The sequence below is a fragment of the Vombatus ursinus genome, unplaced genomic scaffold (assembly GCF_900497805.2).
Source record: "Vombatus ursinus unplaced genomic scaffold, bare-nosed wombat genome assembly UNPS02014794.1, whole genome shotgun sequence".
Taxonomy (NCBI): domain Eukaryota; kingdom Metazoa; phylum Chordata; class Mammalia; order Diprotodontia; family Vombatidae; genus Vombatus; species Vombatus ursinus.
Genome location: NW_020954572.1, coordinates 11,556,631 through 11,579,272, shown reverse-complemented (window position 1 = coordinate 11,579,272; position 22,642 = coordinate 11,556,631).

Genomic DNA, 22,642 nt, shown 5'->3' with positions numbered 1-22,642 from the left:
CAAGGGAAAATACAGAATTAGCCAAGCATTTACATGGAAGCTATGCTGTCAAGACTTTTGTGACTCACTTTCAATATCAGAGCTGTAATGAACAAACTAGTTTCATAAATTTAGGGCAGCTTCACAAAAAGTACCCTTAAATATGTTTTTAAGACAAATTTAGTTGGAATTGTGCATATGCAGTTGTGGAACAGAAATCCTGTGAAATGGTGAGTCCTTTCCAGAACAGTTAGGGGTATGTATGTGGTGGAGATCAGTTTCTCTGGAGTGTTGTTGTATTCCATTGGAAAGACATCACAAGGGTCTTGTGGGAGCAGTTGGGAAAAGGTAAAGACCATCATCTGGTAGCTTCCATTTAAAACTAATTACACTTGTTAACTAGGTACTAAGTTCAGTAGTTTCTTTGTTGCTAAAAGAATGCTCTTAGCACCCTCTAACTTTCAGTACTCTAGAGCAGGAGTGGGGAACCTGTGGCCTCAAGGTCACATGTGACCTTCTAGGTCCTTGGATGCCACCTTTTAACTGAGTCCTTTTATTAAGGGGATTTGTTCTGTGAAGTTTGGATTTAGTCAAAGGGCTAGCACATCCCTGAGTCGTAGGCCTGAGTCAAGGGCCCTAACAATTCTCAATAAAATATTAGAGTTAGCCCATAGAACAGGAACTACTCTTACATGAATAGTGCTTGGGGACAAAACCCAACATTTCTTTCACTGAAACACGACAATTCTTTCTCTACCTTTTTCTTTACACCTTACCTTTTGCCATTCCCTAGTCCCTTCCTGTGTCTGAGGTTCTATTTTTGTAATAGAGGCAGGTAAGGTAACAATCAAAGTAAATACTCAGGGAACAAATGTGTTTTCAATGAAACATTAGGCTAATATTGAGAGTTAATTTTCATTATCACTTAGATAAGAACTTCAAGATTATTGCAATAAATATAAATCATAGGCATAATAAAAACATGCTTCACAGGTATTTGAATCAAATCAAATTGTGAATCAAAAACTAGAACAATCTACCCTAATTTGTTGAACTCTAAGGTAAGTCTAAAATATTATTATTATTGTTGTTTTATCAAATGGCAAACAGAAGCAAAGTTTATTTAAAAATTAACATATGCAAAGCACTTTCAACTGAAGGTAAAGTGATATTTCTTCTAAAACTATTGATCAGGACAAATGTAAAAAAAAAAAGAAATTTTTCTCAATTGAAGATGAACTGGATTATTTATAGTTTCTCATTGTTCAAGACTTTATTCTAAGAAAAAGTATTATTGTCTCCATCAATATACTGGGCTGTCTGACCCCCAGCAGTGATGGGCCTACTATTTTTGAAGGGGCTCATCTGGAAGAGGGATTTAAACTTAGGACATCAAATACTATCACTTCAAGCAATCCCTCGGTTGTTATGACCTGGTAAGCCACAAGAAAGAGTTGGGTGTTTTGAAAGGAAAAAGAGACTTTTCTGAGAAATTCTTTTCTGAATAACCTTCAGAAGACAGAGCCCAGTTGAATATAAATGGAGCCCTAAGAAGAAATTTAATGAACATGGTTGAATGACCTTAGACCACAGACCACAGAAGGGAGTGGGAACTAGGAAACAGATTGTTGTCTCTCAGGACCTGGTATGGCATAAAATGGGTGCAAGGCTGAACTTGGCTCTGGGATAAATTGGCTCCATAGTAAGTCTGAGAGGAACCATTGTACAGATAAACCTTCCTTTCTTTGCCCCATTAAGGCAGTGGAGGAGAAGGGATTGAACCTTAGAAATGTGCCTTTGTTGGGCTGTCTTCCTACTTTCTGTTAACTGTCCAAGAGCAGAGAGGTAGAAGTGAGTAGGATAGTGGGGTCATGGTTTACAGAAGGGATACAGGAGGCAGGACAAGGGAAGGTGGGGCTTTTAAAAAAAAATGAAGTAAAAGAAATGAGGCAATGGAATAGCATTAGGCAAGAGATGTATTTGCTTCCTTCTGTTGGTCTGGTCAGGATTGAGAGACCTGAGCAGATCATGCCTTGTAAGCAACCTTCCCTTCATACTTTCTGCAAAGGAAAACATAATTGGCCAACATTCCTATACTTCTTGGAGTAAAGGAGGGCAAAGGAGACCTGTACCTTCTGTTAGAGAGATGACCAAAGAAGAGCAATGGGGAGCTGTTTCTGGGAGGGATCCAGCTGAGAATTCCATGCTTAGGTTAATCTCTATGAACGAGTGAGCTCTCCCTCCTTCCTAGAAGTAGAGGAGTAGATTGAGAAATTTTGAAAATGAACAACACTTGTGCTGTGTTCCTGGGAAGGGTTTATGTGTTTCCGGGAAGGGTTTATGTGTTTCCAGACTACACTGGTCACTTTTTTTAGTTTTATGCCTTTTCTTAGATGGTTATGAGTAAGGAATTATATGTAGTTATACCACTGATTGTGCAATTGAATTCTGTTGAAATTCATGAAGGAAAGGGGGACAGTTTTCTGGTGAGGTGGGGCTCAACCAAGAATCTATCTGGATATAGCCACATATACCAAGACCTTAAAATATGGAATAGATAAAAAAAAATAAGAAATAAAAAAATAAAAACAAAAAAAATGGGGCAGCTAGGTGGCTCAGTGGATAGAGCACTGACCCTGGAGTCAGGAGAATCTGAGTTCAAATCTGGCCTCAGACCAAACACTTGACACTTACTAGCTGTGTGACCCTGGGAGAATCACTTAACCCCAATTGCCTAAAAATAATAAAATTAAATAAAATAAAATATGGAATAGAGTACTGCTACCCACAAGAGGAGCATAGCTAGGTAGGCTTGCTGAGAGCCATAGAAAGCTTGGCATTACTATACAGCATCCTATGGTATTGGATGGAACACAGAACCACTGGAAAGTAGTCTATGATGCCTATACTTGGTTATCATTATTGAAAGGAATTGATCAAGTGGTCTCTATCGCCCTCTGTTGACTAAGAAGTGAATTAAGTGAGGATTTTGGAACGTTATACATCCTTCACTCTCCACCAGACATTATGAGGGTGATGTCTTGACTTGAGCCTGAATTGGTTATGGATGGAGCAGAGCTGCACAAAGTAGTCAGCCTTACTGTTTCCTCCAGAGTCAATAAAGTTCAGTGGCAAGACAAAGGTCAAGACTACTGGCCGTGGCCCAACATACACCCCTAAATTAAAGGCTTTCCCAGGTCTCAGTTTGTCTGAGGCCATGCCCATTCAATGACTAAGGGCTGGGTAAGAGTTGAGACAAAAGATGGCTAAATTTGCCATCACAAAGATATCCATCTGGGAGGGGAAGACTTTCAGAGTTTCTCGCCAGAACAGAAAACAATTTCTATTTACACTCTTTCTAAGCCTTAAAACCTCAACAATGAGCCACAGAGGCTTCAGTTGCAGCTATTCTTGTCCATTTGATGCAAGCTACCTTACAGAAGGACTCCAAATTAGTATGGTGGAGAGATGGGAGAAATGGTTTTAAATGGAGCAAAAGTGGTTTTAAAAGTCTCTCAATGTATAGAGCAGAATGGAAACTTCCAGACAACACCTGAACACAACTGCCCTGATATAAAGCTTCAGGGTAAAATCAATTTTAGCAATTGATCAAGATTACCAAGATAAAATAACAGTATTATTTTGGCAGTTAGAGCTTAGTAATATTTTCTCTGACTGGAATCCTAGCCCTTTCTCCTTGTTTCAGTTTGTTTCATCCAATTTGCAGCCCTAGCTTTCAGTCATCAGTTAGAATCAAGGTTCCCTAAGTTTCATCAAAGTTCACCAAAGTTCCCTAAGGTTTTGTTTCCACTCTTCACAGACATGAAACCTCAGTTCTAGCTAGAATGCTATAGTTAGTGTATCTTGAATGTACCAGGGTCATTACTATTTCTGGGACTTTGATTATCTTGCTCTTCCCCATCTGGAATGTACTCTCTAATTCTTTCTATCTTTCCAAATCTTACTCATCTTTTGGAGCCTAGCTCAAATTTCATGTGCTCCATGAATCATCCCTGAATATTTCAGCTCATATTGATCTCACTCTTTAATTCCTATGGTGCTTATAATTTCTATAATCTAATATGTAAGTGTGTATTGTATTGTATTGCTCTCTAGTTTTTTCATGTGTATTTTCTTCCCAACTAGACTGTAAGCTTCTTGAGGGTAGGGACTATGCATTTTACTTCTATGCTGGGCATACAGTATGTGATCAATAAATACTGAATTTTAAAAAATCAGTTGCCTAAGTTATCTAGATCCATAACTAGACTTTCTTAAACTCAGAGTGAATTTAGCTAAGGACATGGAGGTAGTGGCATTATGAGGACAGTACATCATGGGCATTATGGCATTATATGGCATTATGTGGCATTATGAGGACAGTACAATCATGCTTGGAGTGAGGACTTTCTATTCCCTGAGAGTCCAGGTTGTGTCTCACTGAATGGCTGATGGTTCCCAATCTTCTGAATCCTGAGATTAGGTAGAAGGAAGATAGAAGGTGTGGTGGACAGGTTTGGGGAGAGGTCCAGTAATTGGACCTTGGGTGGGTGGACTTGGGCTTGCTGGAGGAATCCATCCACTTCTAAATACAAGGAAGTGAATGGTTCAGTTTGTTGGAAATACAGAGTATGTATGAGATGTAACTGAAAATACAGTAGAGCCAGATAATGGAGCGCTTTAGATATCATCCAATCAATTTGGACCTTATTTAGTGGGGAGTAAGGAATTGTTTAAGAATTAAAAAACCCTAAATTTGCATTGATTGATGGATCCCATACAAAATTCAGTTTGTATATAGATTCTTTCTGGAAGTTCTTTAGATGCTTCTGTTCACAAATGACATTGTGCTAATTTCATCAAGCCCCAGAACACTGCAGAGTCTCCGGGAAGAAATCTATAATTACTCAAAAGAGTTTGACTTAACTGTCTACACAGGAAAGACCAGGTGGATGAAGAATGTCTATTGCTATGTTCTGGAATACAACAGAACTTGTCCATCAATATGCATATCTGGATAGACAGTACAGATGGACATGAGTTGGGCCTAGAGTTTAAAAGAAGAAGGAGATTAGCTAGGTTGCCTTTAGGAAGCTCTTTTAAGGATTCCAACCTTCCCATGAAAACAAAGGCCCATCTCTTAAAATCCACCATTTTGTTGGCACTGCAATATAGCACTACAACAGGCTTTGAAGAATTGAAAAAATGAGTATCCAACAGAGCAACAGAGAGGTATGTGGTGAGTGTGAGACGGCTGCAACATGCAACTAATGAGGGATTCTTAAGAAAATAGGGGTTAAAAAATGTCAGTAAGGAATTAGATAATAGAAGGGAAGATGGAATGGTTATGTGTCAAAGGAGAGAGAGAGCGGGTAGATAGCTAGAATGCTCTGCTTTGAAGTCAGAAGAAAGCAAGGAAGACTTCCAGAATGGTGAATGAGCCCCCTCTGATGGATTTATGGGAGGACATGGACAAGAGTTACATAGAATGGGCAGACATAGATCAATTGTCATCTGCACTGTTGGAGGGAATTTCAAGTTTGATGAGATCACTCACCTATTGGAGTATCGGAGATTGTTATCTTTTGTTTTATCTTCATTTCTGAATCTATTCTTCCCCCAGCCAGTGAGCCATCCTTATAACAACAATAAAGATAGGAAAAGAAAGGAAGGAAAAAGGAACAGTTTGGGGAAAATTAACTAAATACGTCTACCAAATCTGACAGTATTTTCAGTGTTCCACACTATAGTGCTCCCAAACCCAGTTCTGCAAGGAAGAGGGAGAAGTGTATTTTCTCATCTCTTCTTTGGAGTCAACCTTGTTCATTATAATTACTTAGTGTTTAGTTTCAGGTATTCATCTCACATTACATTGTGGTAGACATACATATTGGTTTTCTGGTTCTACTTATTTTGTTCTGTATCTTTTCATATAAGTCCTCTCTTGCTTCTCTGAACTCTTCATATGGATAATTTCTCGTGGTGTATCATTTAAAGTGGTGGAATGGCTGGATCATATCAGACGAAAAAGGAAATGAATATGGTAAGAATATGAAGGATGATTTCAAGTGCCAAGAGTCAGGAGATGGAGATTAAGTAGGCAGTTGCAGTTCTTTTGGAGACCTGAGCTCTGCTCACGTCTAACTCATGTCCATCTCATAGCCTTCTTGCGAGGTCTCCAAACATCTACTTGCTATGTACAGGAGTCAAGTGCTGGGCAGCTGGTCCCTAATTATGTTATTTGAAAAATGCTATCCTATGTCATTTTGCTTTGTTGAGTGCTTTATATGCTGTTCCACTGAGCCCACTTGATTTTGTCTGGGCATCAAATGGATCAAAAAGAATCATGATTGATTCAATTGTACCTATACTTATCTCTTATCAAGACTGAAAATTTTCTTTGGAAGTGGAAGCAAGTTTCAGTAGCAATGACTTGCCTACTAGCTTCCTATTCCTAATCATCAGACTTTATGGAAAAAAATCCCAAGATTTTTGTTTTTATTTTGACTGATCATTTTCCAAATGCATTATTAAGTTCCAATGCTGGAAAGGACTTTCAGTTCTTTTAGGTCAGTGAAGATAAAGACCCTATTTGCCACATATCCTTTTTGCCATTATATAAAGTACAAGCCATCAAAATTACTGAAGAGGAAAAATAAGAAATAATGGGGAGAATGGCATTAAAAAGATTTAGTGATGCCCTTTATTTTTACTACCTCCTTCCCTTGTGATGATAGTAAAATAGGCAGAAAACAACCAAAAGAGTGAGCATGCTTGTGGACATATAGAATATTGAATCCATGTAGTCCTGTGACTCTGCAGAGAGCAGAGGGATACAATTCTTTATTGTTTTCTGGAACTAAGATTAGTTGTTACAATTATTCAAGGCTTAACTTCCTCATTTGCAATTTTTTAATTTATATTATTCTAGTCATTATCTGTTTTGTACTTTTGATTTCACTTTTTTTTTACTCTGCATCAGTTCATAAACAACTTCTGATATTTCTCTGAATTTTTCATATTTATCCTTTCTTACTGAACAATAATATTCCATTACTTTGGCCGTTCCTCAGTTGATGGGCATCCATTTTCTTTTCTGTTTTTAGCTAGCATTAAAAAAAATGCTGCTATGAATATTTTGGATTTATCTGGGACCTTTCTGACTTCTGCATTCTTGGAGGAAATGACATTTTTCTTGATAAGACACCAATGAAAGAAAGTCTAATATTTATTGCATACCACAAGTATTAGTTCATGCTAGAAACAAAAGTATACACATCATTACGTTTTGAACCTTCATATCCTAAGAAATCTAAATATTCATCAATGGTCTACAAAACACAGTTTGAGAACCATTGTTTTGGGACCTCTAATTGAGTCTAGAAGGGACTTACTCAAACTACTGTAGACAGATAGTGGCCCTCTGGTGCCAAGTAAGAAAACTTTAATCCTTTTTCCACGTGGTAACATTTCAAATTGTAGGGAGTAGCTCTTATATTTTGTTTTCTGCAGGTTTAGCATTTCTAATTCCTTCAACTCATAGGCATGAACTCAAGACTTGTCACCATCCTACTTGTCCTCTTTTATATGTTCTCTACCTTATCAATGTTCTTTCTAAAATGTAGAGTCCAGAACTCAACATAATAGTCTAGATATGGGCCATCCAAGGCAGAGTACACCGGAAATGTCCCTCCTGTAATCCCGGGTGCCATATGGACACACCATACCTTTCAGTATAGCACAGTGACTTCCTTGGTACTCTTATCACATTCTGTGTACTCATGTTGAACTCACAAGCCATTAAAACCTAGAGATTTTTTTTAAGATAAATTACTGTCTAGCTACACTTTCCCTCTCTTGTACTTCTGAAGTTTGATTACGTGAACCCAAGTGGAGTTGCCCCTGAAACTTCACATGATTTGCAAGCCTAGACAACTAAATATCACTCCACTGTCACCAGATAAGTATTTTAACTCTCAGGAATGGGGGAGATGTATCAAGAGGTGAGCCCAGGACACTAAAACCACCCTCTTCTCCCCTTAATTCTTACCACTTCTGAAACATTTAACTTGGTTCAGTTTGTTTTCTTCCCATGAAGTTCATGGGGACCCCCTCCCACCTCATACTACCTCCTCCACCTTGCTTCTCCTGCTCTTTTAAAGGCCTTCCTCATGTTGCCAGGGTGGTTATTGTTTGTCTAGGCCACCTGTCTCTTTTGACTCTAGTGGAATAGGCATAGGCGCTTCCTCTTCTTAGCATCACTGCCCTGAATTCAGCTTTGCTGTCTTGTGCTTCTGTTTTGACCCTCAGGAAATATCTGGGGCTTTCTACTTTACATGTTTGTCTATATGAATACCTCCACATACAGATAAGCCTCACTGATGTAAATGTTAATAGGCCATTGGAAAATGTTTTGAAGGGCCTTAGAATTCACATTCATGGCTGGGGTCACGCAGCAGCATGAGTAAATAGGAGAATTAAATTACAGACAATCTGGCTTGACCCCCAGCTCTCAGCAATGCAGGGTGCCTCCACTTAAGGGAAGGAACCCAGCTCTCTCCGGTGATCAGCCTGGGAAATGAAAGTCAAGGGTGGAGATAATACTGTACCACTCTGAAGCTACCGAGAAATTGGCAGTCACCTTGACTGTTCCTGTCTTGCTGCTTCAGCCGACACATGCTGATTAGGTGAGTAGCTGTCGGGTCACTACATGTCTTGTCTTGAAGTAATATACGGCAGCATGTACAATTTTGATATAAATGACAGTGAAAAGTCCTTATTATATTATCCAGTGGTCTAGGAAGAAAATATTAAATGTGCAGAACCTGAATGACTGTGTCTACTGAGCATAAGCCAAATTGGAGAGTTGGAGTAGTTACAGGCCAGCCTCAGTCAACTGGAACCCAATTAATTATATACCAATCATGAGATTTCTTTTTCTTGAATTCCACTTCTAAGAGAAAGATAGAGGGTAGTGATAAGAAGGAAGGAAACACATTTATTAAGTGCCTACTATGTGCTAGATGGAAGCAACTAGTGGCTCCGTGGATAGAGTACTGGGCCTAGAGTTAGGAAGACCTGAATTCAAATGTGGCCTCAGATACTTACTGGGTGTGTCACCCAGGGCAAGTCACTTAATCTCTGTTTGTTTTAATACACTGAAGAAGGAAATGGCAAACCACTCCAGTATCTGTGCTAAGAAAACCCCACAGACAACACTGGAGTGCTACTGTTCAAAAGATCACAAAGAGTTGGGCACAGCTGAATGTACAACAACAGTAACAACAACCAATGTACCAGACACTTTACAAATATTACCTTGTTCAATCCTCACAACACCTCTGGGAGATAGGTACTACTGCCATTTTACAAATGAAGACACTCAGGCATACAAAGATTAAGTGACTATCTCAGGGTCACAAGCCAGTAATATTATAATTATTAATAGTAATGATAAAAGATAATAATAGCTAACATTTATGTGGGTATACTATGTGCCAGGCACTGTGCTAAACACTTTACAATTACAACCAGCCAAGGCTGGTTGTTGGGTGTCCTTTGTTCTCAAAGAGGACCAAAATGACATCGCTGTGTTGGAGTCAAGTTATGGTGTGTCTGACCGTGGCTAATCAAATCATTAGGAGCTTGGAAGGCTTTACAACAACCCTGGGAGGTGGGTGCTATTTTGATCTCCATTTTACAGTTGAGGAAACTGAGGCAGATAGCAGTTAAGTGACTTGCCAAGGTTCACACAGCTGAGTAAGTATCTGAGGCCATATTTGAACTCAGATCTTCCAGATTCCAGGCCTGGTGCTCTATCTACTGCATACACACACACACAAACACACACACACATATACACATCCATCCATTCATCCATCCATCCATCCATCTATCTATCTATCTATCTATCTATCTTTCTATGTTAACAGGCCACCTAATGGTACTAGGCATGTAATTTCATTGATATAGGTGACTCTTGGAGGAGGAAAGTCCTCTACCAGTGCAGAGTGGAACCTTCTCCAAAATTTCTACTCTTAGAGAGCCTAGAGCACTAAGAAGTGGCAACTTTTCTAGGGCTCCAGAGTTAGTATGTGTTGGAAGGTCTTCTCGGTTCTCAGGATATTTCTCTGTCCACTAGTCTATGTTACTTTGCATTCTAGGGGAAAGAAGAAATGAAAAACAATAAGTAACAGTCAAGGCATGCCCTAGGCTCAGGTCAGATAGTGACCCTAAGTGTAAGCATCCTTAGTCAACAAAGACTAGAACTTAAGTCATCTGTCACTCTACTGATTCTTTACTAAGATAAGAAAGTGTATCATACAAATGAATTGAATTAAATCAGGCCTTTTCAGGTACAAGATAAGATTTTCTAGCTATTAACAAGTTAACCAGAAATTGTAATTTTTCAGAATGCCTGCATTTGTTCATTTTATATGGTTATTTTTTTTTTCGGGGTGGGGGGAGGCTTAAGGCATTGGATTTATGATTTCGTTGATGTAGGGAATCTCTGGGTGTGGAAGTGGCCTCTACCTATGTAGATTGGAAACTTCTCATTAGGCAGCTCAGTGGTACAGTGGATAGACAGAGTGTGTAGAGGAGTTGCCTCAGATGTGTAATAGGAATGTTACCCTGGGCAAGTCATTTACCCTTTGCTTCAGTTTCCCCAGCTGTAAAAGGAGGATAATAATGTTACTTATAATATATATAATTATATAATAATATCACAAGGTTGTTTTAAGGATCAAATGAAATAACATTTGTAAAGCACTTTGCCAGCCTTAAAGCTCAATATCAACGCTAGTTATTCTCATTAACTTGGAGTCTTAGTTGCCTGGGTCGCCTTCTTCACCTGTGTCTCTTCAGAAGAATAATTTAGGTCCTTCAAATTTTCTATTTTGGAACAGAGAGCACTTTAGGGGTTTGATTTCTTTTATTAATTTTTTTTAAATTAAATTTTAAACATAAAATAAATATTGATTTAAAAAAAAATCTCTATCCCTTCACAATGACTCCTCACCTTTTTCTTCCCCCATGACCTCCAACCCTCCCTGGTAATGAAGAAATACAGTATAGTTAAGCAAGATAACCCAGCACTTTGACCATGTCTGAAAATGAATACCTCATTCCACGCTTACAATCCACCACCTTTCTGTTGACAGGGTGGAGATATCTTTTATGTGCATTCAGTATCTCTGGAATCAAGACTGGTTGGTCCCATAATGATCAGAGTTCTGATATCTTTCAATAGTGTTTTCCTTCACGTTATTGTGCTCAAGTCCTGATTTTTCCAGGTTATGTGTTTCCTTCCTCCACCTACTGTTCATGAGGTAATTGTTCAACCCTTTGTTTTCTTTTACCAATGAAGAGTCAAGCTCATGACAGAATATTATATGTATATATATTAATCCATTTTTTTTAAAAAAAAGAAACATTTTCAAAAATAAACACAAGATGTTCACTCTAATTGCAGACGGTAATAGGACTGAACTTTCTGGGACTTAAGATGAATTACTTATGCTACCCCATTATCATTATCTAGAAGGAGCTGAGTGTGTTTAAACTCTATTTCACTGTATTTAAGATGAAATACAACATATTTACTATTAAGTTCCACAGTTTATAATAAAGTTTATACTTCTGGAAATTTAAATAGAAAATGTTTCCCAGAACCAGGATGTGTATGGGCTTTTTTGACTTTTCTGCAAGAATCAATCAGATCATGAAAAGGTGCACAATACCTTTCTTTTCAAAGCCTGCTATTAAATATACATAAGAATAGACGCTTTTCAGTGCTCAGAAATAAAGAGAAAGAAAGTGTTCCATGTTCCTGAAGATTGAAATCCTTCAAAGCTTTTCTCCCCCCTCCTTTTTCAAGAAAACAAAAGGCTATTGTCGACTGAAGCACTGAAAAAAAGCCGAGGTAGCTGCAGCAGCAAAGTAATTAACCGTTCATTCATGAAAGAAGATGTACAAATGTAGGGAGAAGTTAACTAGTCCTGTCCGCCTCACCCCCCATCAAGTGAGCTCCTAAAAATGCATCTTATTGGTTCCTATGTTTGCTTGCAAAACATGGGGGTCCATAATATGGCAGTATTCTTTGTTTGCAAAGTTTCCGTATTTGTTTATGGGAGTAGTGTGGGTTGAGGGGAGTAGTTGTCATACCTAAGAGAAACAAAAATCAACTTGGTTAAATCTTCTATAGGCTTAAGGAGATTTTATATTGATTAATGAGAGGATCAGTTTGATTTGGCTTGTGGTTTTATTTTATTAAATTGCATAATTGGAGTTTGACACTTCCAATATGCTATAATTGTAATTATAAGACTAATCCCTTCAAACAGCTAATCTAATTTTATATATCTATATGTGTCTTTTTCTCTCTCTCTCTTTATATATATATCTATATCTATATATCAGAAGTGATTATGAAGCTTCAAGGGAGCTGTGAACAAGTGTTAGAGATTGAAGAGTATATGGGACTTTCCCTTAAACAGTCAAATTAAGTGATCAATCCCTATTTAGGAAGCTTTTTCAATATATTTGATACCCCGGGAAATCTTGCTCCAACCCAGAGCTGTGGATGATAGTTACTCTGCCTACCTTTGCAACAGCTTGAGCTATGCCATCTCACAGGGTATAGGGAAATTGCTGCCAGCATAAACCAAATAATTCCCTCCCTCTGGTCCTCAAGAATGGCTGGAAACTGTAATCTCTCATTATCAAACCTTGTGCTTCATTCTTTCCCTGCTGTACTTCAGGATCATTGGTCTTATAGGCAATCACCTTTCCCTATAGATAGAAGTCTCTTTTGATATTATGGGATCACACTTAGTCATCAGCCTGAATGACAGGTTCCCAGGGTGGTGGGTAAAAATCTAGATCAGACAATAGGATGGTTATGGAAGGCCTTAGCATTTTTTTTTTATTAAAGTTCTGTTTGTTTGTACCTATGGAGATTCACACATCTAAGTAAGTTGGAGACCAAAGCATGCATTGAAGTTTCTCCCCAACTATTGGGTTAATTCACCTGAACTCACCTCAGGCAGGAGCTCCTGGGTTAGCAATTACAATACCCTGGATTTGCTGAAATCACTTTTGTTTGCAGAAGGAAGGACTGAGTTTGGACTGGGGAAAGAAAAAAGAGGAAAGGATGTTCATTGGGGTGTGATTAAGGTTGAATGTGGCCTGTGGTTGCTTTTGTAGTTTTGCCAATAAAATATCAGTGGCATTTATAAGAAAAGCCCCTAACTTTAAACATGGCCTAGACATTAATCATGGCCTAGCATAATCATATAGGTATGGCCTCCCTTTGCTTAATCATGACAGCTAAACATCTACAAGGTTATTTTTGGGGGGGTGTTGCAGAACACATTTACCTACATCATGTCATTTAATCTGCTCAACAACCCTGTGAGAAAGATACAATAATTTGACTCATTTCATAAATTAGGGAATTGAAGCTTAGGGATAATAAGTGATTTGCCCATGGTTATATAGCAAATGTGAGAGGCAGGATTTGAACTAAGGTCTCTCAACTCTAAGAACAAGATTCTTTTCACTGTGTTATGCTGTACTTTTGGGCACTTATTGTACTATCCTCTATTATTGCTTATCTTTTTATGTGTATCTGTCTTGTCTTTCCACCAGTCTGACTTATTGTCTACTAAACTGCTCTAGGCAAGATTGGTACCTATATTGATGCCTTATATTGTCTTTCACTGTGTCTAGCACATAGTAGGTCCTTAGTAAATATTTTTCGATTGACCAATGGAAAATGTATGTACAAATAGGGCAGTTGTATGGACACATTCCTATATATGTTATTGTTCGAGTTATGTTTGTAGGTATGGGTTTGAGTGGACAGTAGGGCTGTGTGAAATTTTTTTCCTGGATGCTTATGGCTCCAGCTGAAAATATTAGTTACCCTTTACATTAATTATTTCATTTGAGTTCACTACATCCCTGAGACATATGTACTTCAGGTATTATTACTCACATTCTACAGATCATGAAACAGAAGCCCAGAACCTTAAATGACTTGCTCATGGTGAGACTAGTAAATGTCAGAAGTAGCATTTGAACTCAGGTCTTTTGAATTCCAAGGTCTGCATGTGGTCCCCTATGCCCCCTATGCCATGTTCATAGCATGTTCTAGGGGAGAGGATTTTGAGCTTAGAATTAGAAAGACATAGGCTCAAATCTTGCCTCCAAATTTTTTGTTTTATGATCCTGGGCAAGTCACTTAATATGTCTGAACCTAAATTTCCTCATCTTTAAAATGGGGATAGTAAGAGTTTCTGTGAAGCTCAAATGAAATCATATATGTATATGCATAGATATTTATATATGTCTGCATATTTATATACATAATGCAAATGTATAAAATCTCATACACATACGTAGGAATATATGCTTATATAAAGTGTTTTGCAATCTTTAAAGCAATATATTAAAGTCAGTTGTTATAACAGTAACAATGACAGTTATCATAGAACATAGAACAAATCCTTTTATTAAGGGGATTTGTTCTGTGAAGTTTGGATTAGTCAAAGAGCTGCACTTGAGGACCTAGAGGGCCCATGTGGCCTTGAGGCCACAGGTTCCCCACTCCTGGTATAGAGGATAAAGAGTTGGCCTCTGAATCATTAAGACCTGAATTAAAATCTTTAACACAGTCCACCTGTGATTCTGGGCAAATCATAAGGTTTCAGTGCCCCAGGCAACTCTAAAGACAGCCAACTGCTTAGCTAGCTTAGGTAGTGAAGGTTACTGGGGTGGGGCGTAGAGACTTAGGGGAAGGGAGAAGGGACTTTGGAGAGGCGGATGTTTCCTGCACTGATAAAAATCACGTCTGGATTGAAATATATTTATCCCTAAATAGATAAAGAGATATCTCTTTCTCTCTGTCTTGGTTTCTGTCTGCCTCTGTGTCTCTGTCTTCCATTTCTCTCTCTCTAGGTGTACATATTATACTAGTAATATAATAATTATCATATGTGTATGCACATTATTATTATTATTAGCCTGAAACAGTTTGCTGATTTAAGTTTGGTTGGGGGGGGCAGAGCTTCTCTAGTTTACCTTTGAAACAATGACATATGATTGGCACTAAATCAATTTTCTCTCACACAAATTCATATTTATTCCTGATATTAAATGTGTTTAACAAACCTCCCTTCCTTCTTCAGTAAAAAATAAACATTTGTCATTATGTAATTCACTTGGAAGGGACTTAGTGGGAAAACAGCCTTCAGGAATTTTAATACTTGAAGATGGGCACCCTACAATTTGTGTTTTCACAAAGAAAACAAATCGGGGGGAAACCTGGTTCTTTTGAGGATCTCTATTAAGCTGAGAATTAATGACATTACCAGGTCTTCGAAAAAAATATCGCAGACTACTATTACTTGGAGATTGAAAAAAAGCTATTCAGATATGTGATATCTCCCAGCAGGAATGCTAAGAGAGGAGTGAAGATTAAAACTATGGTATAGTCCTGGGGACACATCACCTACAGTAACAATCATGACATTGTCTAAAATGGAGGTGACACGTAATAAGATGAAGGACGTGTAGAGTGGATTTAGAAATTCAGTGTAGAACGTTTGCAGTTCTAAATTTGGGAGAGAAAAAAAGATAAAAAATTTGGTAATTAGATTATGGGGATAAAAAAAGGGATTTAGAGTTCCACATTTAATTGTTTAGATGGAGAGGTTTAATTGTTTAGATTGTTTGTGATAATGGATTGAAGTAAACAAATATACTCCATTTAAATTTTTTTTTTTTTTTGAAACTGGGACTCTCTGTCTCATAAGGGCTGGAAGCAGTGGCCACTCATGGACCTGATCCCACTACTGAGTGACCTAGAAGCTTAAACTTTCTCCTTTTTCTTACCTCGGCCAGTTTGCTCCAAGTTAGGCATCATGGGATCACCTTCTCCTCCCCTTCCCATCAGTTCCTTTGAATTTACCATATTGGTGCCAGACTTTGGGTGGATGCTCAATATTTCTTCTTATGTTCTGCAGGATGTCTCTTAATATTGCAAATTCTCTTTCTTCATATATAAAATGGGAAAGGTAATATTTGCACCACCTACCTCAGTGGGCTTATTTTGAGGAAAGTGCTTTGAAAACCTTAAAGCACACATAAATGTAGATTGTTAGTAATATCTCCCCACTTTTAGGAAATTCTTCCCTAGTATCTTCTGTAGTCTTCCCTGCCCTCTCAGTAGTCTCTGTCCTAAAGGGAAAGGTATTTAATTTAATTTAATTTAAGGGTATTTTAATATCCATATGTGGTCATGACCCACAGTTTAAGAAGCACTGAAGGGGTCACGAGTGGAAAAAGTTTAAGAAGCCCTGATATAGTACTTTCCACTAAGGTTACCTACTCTCAGCTTAACCCCACTACAGCTCAGCATTCTTGAGGCCTCCCCTTCACCCACCCCAATCCACCATCCTAAATTTCCCTCAGTATCAGGGATTATAGGTATGTGTCACCACAGTAGCAAACTATATTTTTCCATCTATTTTGAACTGGTCAATGTTATGTTTCGTATTTTGTTTTTGTTTTTGAAGCTCAAATGTAAAGTTAAAATATTAGAGACAGAAGGGAATTTGGAAATAATTTACTCTAAGGATATAAAATCTGTTCTTTTTAGTTAATATCCCTCCAACCCACCCTACACTCAGTTGTCAAATTGATCTTACTAAAGAACAGGTCTGACAACGTCATTCCCCTATTCAGTTATCACCAGTGACTCCCTATTACTCCCAGGATCAATTAAATTCTCTCTTTCTCTCTCCCTCTCTCTCTCTCTCCCTCTCTCTCTCTCTCTCTCTCTCTCTCTCTCTCTCTCTCTCTCTCTCTCTCTCTCTCTCTCTCTCTCTCTCTCTCTCTCTCTCTCTCTCTCTCTCTCTCTCTCTCTCTCTCTCTCTCTCTCAGTCTCTCTCTCTCTTTTAAGCCCTTCATATCCTGAACCCTTCCTACCTTTCCAGTCTTCTTACTCCTTCCTCCCCTCCATGTACTCTGTGATCCTTGCTCGTCTTTGCGTAGGACACCCCATTCCCTGACTCTGGAAATTTTCGCTGACTGTCTCCTGTGCCTAGAACTTTGTCCATCTCCTAAACCTCTCAGGCTTTCTTTAAGTCCCAGTTAAAGCCCCGCTTCTGTAAGAAGTTGTTTTTTTTTCCCCCCTAGTTCTTATTCCAAGTGCTTTCCTTTTGAGACTATTCTAATTTATCCTGCAGATACTTTGTATTTAGTTGTTTGTTGCCCCTTCCCTTCCCCTCTCCCACCTCCTGGCAATTAAACTGTGAGCTTCTTGAGAGCAGGGATTGTTTCGGGCTTTTGTTTTCACTTTACTTTGTATCCCCATTGCTTAGCACAATCACTGGCACTTGGTGGGTGCTTAGTAAATGCTAATTGACTGGCTTTTCCCTTACTGATCTTTGTATGTCTGTTTTTAGTACAGAGCTTTATACATTAGCACTTAATGAATGTTTGTTGAATCAATTCATTCCTTTGGGGAAGGAGGTAGGTAAACTTAAAATAAATCTTCAATTTGAGCTCAAGGCCACAGGCCTAGTCCAACATTCTCATTTTAAAGCTAAGGAAATTAAGATCTAGAGAGTTTATGAAGTACATAATTTATGTACGTATGAAGTACATAATTTAAGGAGGACTAGAATCCAGAACCCTTTCCCCACTATACTTTGTGACCCTGGTTGAATCTCTTAATTTCTAGAATGGCTCCCTTCCTCTCTCCTCCCTTCTAAGGTTCCCACTCCCAAAACAAAAGGAAACCATACTAAAAAACCCAAACCCAAACCAAACCAAACACTAAAACTCCAACCTCGCCTGATAAAAACTCCTACAAAACCAACCAAACACAAAACAACCAGAACCTACACCTGGAGATGACAAGTAGGAAGGCCAAACCTGAGCTGAACCCAAAGTGTCTCCTGATGTGCGTCTCCTTAGCATAGGCTTAGGTGCAGAAGGGAGCCTTGGTGAAAAGTCTGATATTGAGCTTTGACACTCTTGTCTTTGGGACAAACACTATTAAGAAACCACTAAGAGTTGGAGGGAGTTCCCATGCTGAGTCTCATACACTGATGATTATCATAGTTTTGTTTTCCGAATTTTTTTTTCTTTTCTTAAGCAATAGTGTGTTTGGCTAACATAAGGAGTAGACCTAAAGCTTACCTTTGGATAGCTAGGGGTTGTTGCCCTTGAAGGAACAAATGTTAAAGAAGAGTAATTTAGGGCCAAGGATATTACAAGATCTGGAAATACCCTAACCTGGAGGAGGGGGCACAGAAGTTTCACTTGTATCTCAAATGAGTGGTAGCCTGACCTCTGGGTTGTTGAACTACGGTTGGCAGAAGGAGGCTGGGGGTTCTGCAATGATCTTGTAAGAGGTGCCCTCAGATTTGGCGCATCCAGGCTATGCCAAGGTCTTGTTCCTCCAGTACGTAGTTATATCATAGGAAGCTATTTACATAGATATCCCAGGTTTATTTTTGAGGAGAGGCTGGAAATTGAGGTAAAGGTTTTACCCAGGGAATGTAGAAATGAGGGAAGGATGTACAAGCAGAAAAAAAAAGTGGCATGTTATGGGTTAACTATTGTCTAATAGCATTGGTTTCCAAACTTTTTTGCTTATACATCCTCAGTAACATAGCATTTTTAAGCACACATTCCCACATATGTATAATGATTTATTTCCATTATATATTATAAAATAAACGTTTAAAAGAAGATAAAGATGAAATAAGTATTTCTAAGTAATTTTTATTTTATTTTATTGATAGAACAAATTATCTTTTTTCGCTCGGAAAATATATATCGCTGATATTTTTTAGTGAGAACAATGGGATTCAACATGCTTCATTATCTTTTAAAATCTTAGTTTAACACTTCATTGATGTAGAAATTCAAAGGTTCTAAGTTTACTTTATTCCCATATGTGGCTTTAACAATTGTCATAGCTCAGAAAGATATCTCCAAAGATATGTAGATAAGAATGCAAGGAAAAAGTACATCACTGAATAAGCTTACTAATTCATGGTACATATTTTTTCAGTCTCATCTACCAATTACGCAAAGGTTTTTGTTTAAATTGGCTTGTAAATTTCCATGTTCTCAGAAGTCAATCAGTTATTCTTGCAAACTAATCAGAAGGTGTTGCATTTTTATGTTTTGAACAAATGTTTTCGATATCCAGTGAAACTCTACACTAGGAAGCTTTTTAAGCAGGTTAGAAAATTCTATTTCCAAGTTTGTGTGTAGATGTGTGAGTTTTTGTAAGCGACACATGTTGTTTTTGGCAACAGAAGCTTGGTTTTCAAATGTCACGTTAAGGGCAATGACCTTATACTATTATTAACTAATATCAAGGCATAATATGCACTTAGAGAAAGGTTAATCATTAATGATAGTGGATCTAAATTCATTTTTCAAATTGTCTGCAATAATTTTGAATTTTGTTGGCTGACTACTTTTCAGATCTGATTAGACTGTCATTTTTATCTCATAGTATGGCTAAAGAGTTCATACTAGAAATAGGAAAAGTATCAATGCTACCATTTTCGTGTGTGTGTATGTGTGTTTGTGTAAGTTTTGCTTGTGATTGCATTATTATATCTTTAATCCATGGTTTCTTGTAAGGAATCTTTTAAAGATATTTGTCCTTTGAGAAGGTTACTTTAGTTAAAACTAGAAAAAAATCAACCATAAATACATTTTAAATTGGGAATACACAAACTGCAATTTATAGTGATATGCTGAATTCGAACTAGTTGGTCAACCTTTTGGTGTTCGGAAACTCCCACTTTTCCCTTAGGATGCCTCCCATATGTGACACATGACTATCTGACACTCAGACTACATTTCAAAATGAATATTAAGTGTTGATAAAATTTAATTTATAAATAAAAATTCCAATATTTTCTTCTTATGCCTCAATGGATTGTTTTGTGAATCTCTTGGGATGCTCACACCCCACTTTGGAGATTACTGGTCTGCTTCAAATTTCTTACTTTGGTATTCAAGGCTCCCCATAAACCTACTTTTCCACCATTTACCTTTATCCCACTGTACTCCCTTTTACATACTCTATTTTTTCTGATGAACTCATTATTTCCTACAAGCATGTTGCCCTTTACTGCATCTTTGATTGTCCTAGAATATACTGCCCCCTCATTTTCACATGCTGAAACCTTACAAGTCACTTCACTTCCTTCATGAAATCTCCCTTCCTTTAAATCCTCCTTGGATCTGCTCTTATGCCTACAAAATATACTAGTTTATATTATAGTGATTGTGCACCTAGACTTTCAACTAGATTATAAGCCCCTCTAACAGGAGCTGTCTTATTCGTTTTTGTTTCTTTTGCCATCTAGAACAGAATATTGGACATGGCAGACACTTAAGAAATGTTGAATGAATAAATTTCTTTGGTAAAGCCAGCTCCATTTGCCACTGGTCATTGTTTCCTGATTCAGAGTTCTAACCTTTGAAGAAGCAGGGTGGAATGGTAGAAAGAACCTTTGATTGATAGTCAGATAACCTTATTATTATCACAAACTACTTATTTAACCTTGGGCTAGCCACTTAACCTTTATCGATCTAAGTCCCCTCCCCTCAGAACATGAAGGAATTGAATGAGAGGGTCCCTGCCAAATCTAGGTACTATATCTAGTAGGGGAAGAGATCCCAGCCTTTTTTTTTTTTTTTTTTTGTTGGTTGGTGATGATGGCTTGGGTGGGATGGGGGGTGGGATGATAATCATGTGAACTTTCATGGAATTTATTAATGATTTTTAGATATGGAGAACAGAGACCATAACTATGATTTAATTGGTATAGGAAACTCCCAGGTGTAGAAACTCCCTCTACCAATGCTGCAGCTTAGAGAGCTGCCTAAAGCAGAAATATCAAACATGCATCCCACAACTTTCCCAAGTGTACACCAAGCCAGATTAAAATATAGTTCCTATTTAATTTGAAGGTGTTGATATAAACATGTCAATATGCAGCTTGCAGGGATCCTTATGTATGGTCTATAGGCCCCTGTTTTTATTTGAGTTTGCCTAGATCATCAAGTGATTAAGTTATACAGACAGTATCTGTTAGTAGCAGTTCTTGAACCCAGATCTCCTGGTTTCCAGGACAGCTACTACTTTCAAGAGTTTGTAAGAGTTAAAATGGGGCGCAACCAACGTATCTTTATGATACTGGTGATTTAAGAAAAAATAACAATAGAGGGCTATGCAATAGATCTACACAATCCATTGTTTGTTTGTTTTTGAACTAATCAGAATCCACCGAAGGCAATTTAAGCCTCAATGACTTGAAGAAATAGGAAAAGAAATATCGAAAAGGAGGCAGCATGGTGTCATTCCTTTGACCATAAGCAGGTTTATGGTTAGATCCACATTTAGATTCTGACTGCCAGTAAACTACCTGTGTGATCTTGGGGAAATAACTTTACCTTTCTGGTGCTTGCTTTTCCTAGTCTGTAAAATGAGGGAGTTGAACTAGCGGACCTCTTAGATCCCTTCTGACTCTAAATCTATGATCCTAAGTGAAATAATGGAGGTCATCTGTGAATTTTACAGAAAACTCTTGTTAGAAAGCAGTGTTATTTGCACTGCCATCTTTCAGAGGATGAAAGCCTAATGTGTGATATTGAAAGAATAATAAAAGGCATCTGCATATTTGTCAAGAATCTTAGTTGTGATCAATTGTCTACTTTGACGCTTATCACATAAAATCCCTTCCCCCATCTGTACACACTACAATAAGTGGTGCAGTGGTTCTACAAAAGCCGAATGAGTTAAATTTCCCCAGGCAATTTTCATCGCTAAGAAAAGAGATGCCTTTTCAAACTAATGACTATTTCATGGATACAGTGGGGAGATATTCAGCATCTGTAATTCTCTTTGGCCCAAGAGTGAAGAGATAAGTAGTAATCATGCCTTCAAGGTAGAATTCATAATCAAATCCCTAATTAAACTCAATATGGAAAGTCCTTAATAAATATCAAAATCTGACTATCAGATTTCCTGGCAAATATTTAATGCTGTTTAGTGTCTGAGATCTGAAAAATCAGTATGGAAAGAACCAAGCCTTACTTTTTATTTACTGAATACATGGAAATATCAATGTCATATTGAAATAGGGAAATAACCAGCATCTTAATAACACATGTTCATATTATCTTATTCTGGCTTCACACATATATAACACGTTTTTTTTCCCCCTCAGGAAGTTCCAGGCATTTTACTATGTTGGAATTTATTTTTATTATTCAGTGGTTGCTTGAGGATGGTGAGACATGGACCTTGTCCTCGAGAAGATTGTAATCTAAAATTTTAGTGATATGGCTGAACTCATGAAGAGTATCTGGAGGGGGGAAAACTCATTGCTTAGAAAATTAGCTGCTGGATTTATAATGAATTCATATAAAAGCTACATGCAATTGTGAGACTTGGTGAAAGGCAAGGTTGTTCTATTTTTTGGACAGGCTAGTGCTAATAGAAATTGCCGTCTTCCTGATGGTGCCAGGATAGCTTCTTGGAAGAGATGGGATTTTAGGGCCCAGTTCAAAGATGGGAAAATTGCAACATGATCAACATGATAGGGATTAAAAGATC